At 43.0% G+C, this 6,655-nt stretch overlaps 1 protein-coding gene across 10 annotated transcripts in view; it reads right to left on the bottom strand.

Moving 5' to 3' along the window:
• Positions 1–6,655, bottom strand: part of LOC116679414 (muscleblind-like protein 1) — a 68,542-nt gene that overhangs the window by 60,902 nt on the left and 985 nt on the right. For 9 of the 10 annotated variants that reach the window (XM_032509063.1, XM_032509096.1, XM_032509104.1 and 6 more), the window contains exon 1: positions 1,483–1,682. The exons of the other annotated variant lie outside the window; for it this stretch is intronic. The gene's annotated coding sequence lies outside the window, so the exon portion shown is untranslated. Of the gene's footprint in view, positions 1–1,482; positions 1,683–6,655 lie in introns of those variants that run through there. 10 annotated transcript variants of the gene reach the window in all.

The following is a 6,655-nucleotide window of genomic DNA, read 5'->3' as shown; positions in this document are numbered from 1 at the left end:
CGGGATGAATAAAGTATCTATCTATCTATCTATCTATCTATCTATCTATCTACATTCAGGTAAGATCTTCAGGCAACAACCGCCGATTTGATTTGCCGTGATATCACAGACAAAGTTTTTTACCTGCAAGCCTTTTAATGTGAAATTTGTAGCAACAGAAGATCTCGACAGATCTTTTTTTTGTCAGTGGATCAGTGTCAAACATTGCAAGTGGGAAATTGGAGAAAGGAATCATGAACTACAGGCAGCAAGCTCTCATAACAGTTTGGTTGAACCTCTAAAATGTCATCAAAGTTAGTGACACCTTTTACTATCACTTCTCGCATGCGGTACGGAAAATTGGCGTCATAAGCTCTGATCACAGTTGTTCACTGCATTCTGCAGGTGTCCAAAGCTTACGGAGAAGTGGCAAATGAGTTGTGCATGTTGTGGAGATTAAACCGAAAAGGGTATGGACCCCAAAGCTACAGTAATGCATTTCATACACGTTATTACACCTATTTCAGTAATTACGCTTTTAGTGCAAAACAAACAGAAGTGCTCTAAAATCCTGCTTATACTCAAAATACAGAGTCAGTAGTGCTCTCTTTTTCCCATGTTTTTCATTTTCATGAAAATGGGAAACATGTATTAAGCATAGCCCTTTAGAAATCCATAATGTACAGTAGTTGCCCCCCCGCCTCCTTCCAGTTAACAGACAATATCACATTCAGATGCTTTTGGGGAAATAAAATTTAAATATTTTATGTTCATTTAGTGTGTGTGTGTGTGTGTGTGTGTGTGTGTGTATGTGTGTGTATGTGTGTGTGTGGACGGCCTGAGTAAAGCAGCAGTTTAATCATTTCCTGATGGCAGCTGTAGTGTAAACACCAGTAGTGCAGTCATTATACAATTAGGAGTGCAGGGCTGCTCATATGTGTAAGTGTGTTTCTGAGTGAGTCGTTGTGCGCTTTCATTCATTCATCCATAAACGTGAGCGCATATTTAGCTCTAGTGTTAACAGTAGGAGTCACACAACAGGGATTTCAGTGTGGTGAGAGAGAAAGAGAGAGGGACAGTGAGAGTTTAGTCTGCCAGAGAAGGGAATGTGTGTCACTGTGTGTCTCTGTGCATGCACATGTGCGTGTGTGTGTGTGTGTGTTTGTGTATGTGTGCTAACTGCTCTGCGGAACATTAAACACTAATGTTACCCATTCTTTTGTCTGCTCAGCTCTTTTCCACATTAAAACTGTCCCGCCTCAAACTACCACACATTAGCAGTGAAGCACGGTGGCCATCTGCATATGTACACATACGTCCAAACAGACACATAACTCACTCAGACACATCACACTCAACATCCAGATGGGGAATACAAATTCCAAAAAGTGAAATGGCAGAACAGAGCAGAAAATGTAAGCAGGGACAACTCAGTCTGGTGTCCATGAGCAAACACAAAGTAGCATACCGCGCACATACACAGAGTAAACAGCACAGACTTACTGTATCTCTGCAAGGACTCATCTGACTGCTGCTGAGGGGAGAGTGGAAAGTGAAAACCTCATGCTTGCTTCGCGGCACTCCTCTCTTTCCCTCCCTCTGTCACCGCCCACTCCTCCCTCCTTTTTTCATTTTCTTTCTCCCTCCCCTGCCTCTTTTCCTTCCTCCACCTTCTTCTCCTCCTCCTCTTCCTCTTTCCCTCCCTGTCCCTCCCTGTCCTTCACTTTCTCGCCCCTTTCTCTCTCCCTCCTTCCCTCTGGCCAGAGCCCTGCTGTATTTAGATACACCAGTCTCCATGTAAGGCAGCACAGCTAAACATGTCACACATAATTTATCCACAGCAGGCTGCAAGTTCACCTTTCACAGCTCGCGCTTGGCTCGTATGCAAAAGAGGGAGGAGGGAAACGCAGGGAACTTAACTCAGACAAACTTCTACTGTCAACAGCCACGTTCCCACTGTTTCACACAGCGTGAGAGTGTGTGCGTGCCTTTGTGCATGTGTGTACGTTAACAAATGCTGACAATCAGACCGTGAAAATGCTACCCGAGACCAAAATGCAATTCACCTGCACTGTTCCAACGCCTCCCTCTCCCCCTTTTCTTCCTCGCAGTCTCACCACCATCTGTATCTGCAGGCAGTAAATCTCATACAGATGCTGTTTGTGAGACCTGTCCACCTGCACGCCTCCCCCCGCTTCTCTACCTCCCTCTGCTCTCCTTATCTGTGCTACTACCTTTGAAAAAAAAAATGACTGGCAGGAACAGAGAGGGGGAGAAAACAAACTGCAAGGCATAAACATGTTGAAATGGGTTTGAGAGAGGCAGAAAAAGAGTTAAAACTATTTTGTTTTGTGATTGAAATAGGGTGATGCAGAAAGTGAGAGTGCAAGCAGGGCGAGATTAAAAATAATATGTCAACAAATAAGACGCCACTCGGAGTGCTGTCTGGTTGGGCAATTCCCTCTGATGATGTGTCAGGTTTTGCACAATCAATAGCTTTAAAAATACATGCCTGCTGACCTCTCTTCTGCCTCTTCTAGTTCCCTTGGTTGAGTGTTTTTCCTTTTGAACTCACAGCCTTTATATTGCACTTGGAAAAAAAGAAGAAGAAAAAAAAAGAAATGCGGCATGTAGATAGCAGTTGCGGTGAAGAGCAAGAAAAAGGAAAAGCAGACAATAGAGAGAAAGAGAAAGCAATGATAGCTGAGTAGTGCTAGCTGTTAGCTTTCCCCTCCCTCTTCCACAGCTTCAGTCCACTTACAGGACAGCAAGAGTCACAGCTCTGTTGCCATGGCGTCTAACTCCATCAAACACTCAGGTGCATACGTGTGTGTGTGTGTGTGTGTGTGTGTGTGTGTGTGTGTGTGTGTGTGTGTGTGTGTGTGTGTGTGTGTGTGTGTGTGTGTGTGTGTGTGTGTGTGTGTGTGTGTGTGTGTGTGTGTGTGTGTTACCAAGTGACTCAGAGCCACACCACTGACTTGCGGCTGGAATACATCAGGGTGTTTGGAATTTATCACTGTATTGGCGTGTGTGTGTGTGTGTGTGAGTAAGAGTGCAAGGTGTTGATTGAACGGCAGTCTGCAGCCTGCCCTCAAAAGCACCTATGATGGATCTTTGTGCTGCTTTAAGTGTTAATGTTTAGCTCCAGCTTCTATAAATATTTATCAATTCGTTCATAGAGTCAAACCGGCGTCAATACAGACGCCGGTAATATGGAATTTCGATTTTAGAGCTGACAAGTCACTGACGTGCCCAAAAAAGGCCCTGCAGTTGTCTTCCAGGATTACACTGAATTGGGAATGGCGTCCACATGTGTGTAGGAGTTGTATTCTGATTGTCCAAAGGGCATGATGTCATGTTTCTCTTGATAAAGCTATGTCCGTAAAATGTCAGTTATGCTCTGTAAGAAAATACTTATTTTCACTTGCCTCACTCAGAACACAGCTGTCAGCTACATATTTAGTGTCCCACCCATTCAAACACACGCTCCATGACATCTTCTACCGTTGCAAAAAGTAGCAGTAGAAGAGCCTTCACCTAAAAGCAACACAACAATGTAATGTAATGTAAAATATTCCATTACAAGCAAAAATCCTGCATTCAAAATGTAATTTTAGTAAAAAGTTAGAAAAGCGCCCTTAGCTAAATTTATTTAAATCCACATTTACATATTTGTTGGATAATTGGGAGGGGTGGATACAAGGTGTAACCCTAAGATTGTCATATTATAAACTTATAAAGTTGTTATGGTGAACCATGTTTGCAAAAACATTAGGGTTTAGAGTTGTGTTAATGGTGACATGGCAGAAAAGTCCAATATTCACTCTCGTTACAGGCAGTTTGGAGTAAAATATCTGATTCTTTAGCTGCTAAAGTCCATTTTCCACAGCATGTCACTGACTCTGTCTGCCCTTTGGGGCTGGATGGGTAACTGAAAATGACGCTGTGAGTGGATCAGAAAAGTAAAGCTGCTATCCAAAAAACCCAAAGCCCCTGAGCTAAAAGTTGCTACAACTTGATAGAGCTGAGGGGAACTGCAGAGTCAGGTGGTAATGTTCTCTGTGATCGCTGTGACTCCGTGCGACATTTTTTACATTGCACACAGTTGTTGTATTTAGTATAAAAAGTATCAAAAAGTACCCACTTGGAGGCAGACTGGCCACTGTCAGTGTTACAGCATAGTATTTTAGATAATTGTTATAATTATTTGTGTATTAATGTGCAAGGGGCATTCTAATTTTGTAGATTGCTGAAGTAGAGCTAATTTAAATTAGTGTACGGGCTATATTGTTGTAGTTTGATTCATATTGCAATATATATTTAAATGCTCAGTGTGAGGTTTTAAAATATGAAGCTAGGAAGCTTTGTTGCCCCTGAGACATAGTGAAGTAGAAGTGCAATGTAGTATAAAATGGAAATACTCAAGTAAATAACGAGTACTTCAGAATGACACCTTAGAGCTTCAGTAAATGTGCTTTCCACTGGCTTCTTGTCTAAAGGGGGAGACGCAGCGATGAAGAAACAAGGCACAGTGAAAGGTTTTGGACTTGCTGATAATTGCTGCAATTGTGGATAATTTGATGCACACTAAGGTTCCTGCTCACTGCTCTGCTGACGTCTGTGTACGGAGGAGAGAGCGAAAAGGACTTTTGAGGCTCTGCCTTTCAACACAAGCCAGTGTCCCTCACGTCCTAGCTCCTTCTGATCGTTTCAGAACGAGGCCACAGATCCGTGAACATGAGTCCCGTGTGTTCCAGATCATTAAAGACAAGAATGAGATGACAAAAAAAGAGAGAGAGAATAAAAAGAACAACGACAGGAGATAAAGTTGGACAAGGAGAGATCTGGATCCATATATCACCACTGAGTCACACTGCTGAGCAAAGCCAGGGCTGGACCAAGAGTAAGACAATATCCTGGACAACCTGGAGAAGGATCTTACCGAATGGAAAATCCAGCAGGGTGACTCGGTGTGAGTCGGAGAGGGTTTCAGCATTCATAGCAGACCTCTGCTCTATTGTGGAGTATCTAAGGTCAAACTATTAAACAGATGATCATCAAACAGTGGTTATTTCGGTCTCTTAAAACGGCATGACGTGCAGAGCCTCTGCGTCGTTCTTTTTGGTCTGAACAGCTCTGTGTTCTGGTACCGATTCTGGGGCCCAGAGATGGGACCTCAGTGTAAAATGTGGGAAACACAGAGCTCTAAAATAGATAAGTAGTAGAAATCAAAAAGCTCCCAAACTCACCACTGAAATAGCTCTGGTACGACCACTGTTATGTTGCAACAATTCCGCCATACGTTCGTCTGCTTTTCTTTTTCACATCCAGTGTCTCTCGGCTCCATCTTGAATTAAATCCCTTACTTTATGAAACACCTTATATACTCAGATGGCAATATAGACATATGATATGGACGTATACTTTAAACAGGCAGCTTTTAATCTCCTGAACACCAACGCTGAATTATTAAAGAGCAAAGGCAGATATATAGATGCTACTGTCATATAGGTGTCTGGTGGATAGTTCTGTCAAGCGACAACAGTATAGTGTGGTGGTGGGGGGGGGGGGGGGGGGGGGGGGGGGGGGGGGGGGCGCTCTTCATAAAAGGAGCCATAATGAAAAAGAGGAGCCACTCCATTTTGAGTTTTGACAGGTGGATTTCTGCAGGGAAGTGCAGATACGAGCCGTGATCGCTCAGAGCTAAATGGAGACAAACTGAATATTCAAAAGATTTTTTTTTGTCTGATCTGCATTATGGCTTTTTTTTGCATTTCATTTCCCAAGCCACAAAAGCTCTTTGCATAGTCCGTTACAGTGTTCTGCATACACAGCTCCCCACACCCACATAACACACACTGTCAAAAGGTGCAAGACACACATGCAAAACAGTCTCAAAGTCTCCTTTGAGACGTTTGTGTGATAGGAAAAAGAAACGTTTGCTGTGTTTGATTTAAATTTTGAGATAATACAAATTGTGTTAGATATTTTCTTTAGGGATCTCTACGGAAATTATTACCTTTTGAAGTTAAGGTTTCATTTCGAAATAAGTGAGTTTTATTCAAAACCTTTTTCTATTTCTCTCCAAATTACAGTATTTCGAAACCTGATTTCATGATGGAGTCCCGTGGGTGGAGGACTGAAATTCCCCATTTGAGTGCTGGGGTAATAAAGTTTAAGAGTCCCTGCCCTAAGCTGCTGCAATCACACTTTCCAGCCTGCCAGTGTCTCTGGTGCAACTGATACGGTCACACGCCTCAGTGGCCGTTAAACCACAAACTGACCCGTCATGGAGACGCGTTCAACCCCCACTCAGCTTGCACTAGTGCCACTTGTATCTACAAAAACAGCCTTAGTTTATTGAAGTATTTGAAGTTTTTGGGGTACCAGTTATGTATGTTTATATTTAATTACAAAGACCTTTTGGAAACCGAAATGCCTCATTAGTGATTGTCATTATAAAAGTGTGACTTCATATCATTGGGTCAAGTTGTTATCGACAGGCCCGTCCACCTTACATTAGAGATAACATTAGCAGGACGGGGGCCCAATGGTTAGCAACGTGGCCTCACAGCAAGTAGCAGGCCTTACTGTGTGGAGTCTGCATGTTCTCCCCGTGTCTGCGTGGGTTTTCTCCGGGTACTCCAGTTTTCCACACCACTAAAAATATGTTCCC

The sequence above is a fragment of the Etheostoma spectabile genome, chromosome 3 (genome assembly GCF_008692095.1).
Source record: "Etheostoma spectabile isolate EspeVRDwgs_2016 chromosome 3, UIUC_Espe_1.0, whole genome shotgun sequence".
NCBI lineage: Eukaryota > Metazoa > Chordata > Actinopteri > Perciformes > Percidae > Etheostoma > Etheostoma spectabile.
This window is presented reverse-complemented; position numbering and strand designations above follow the sequence as displayed.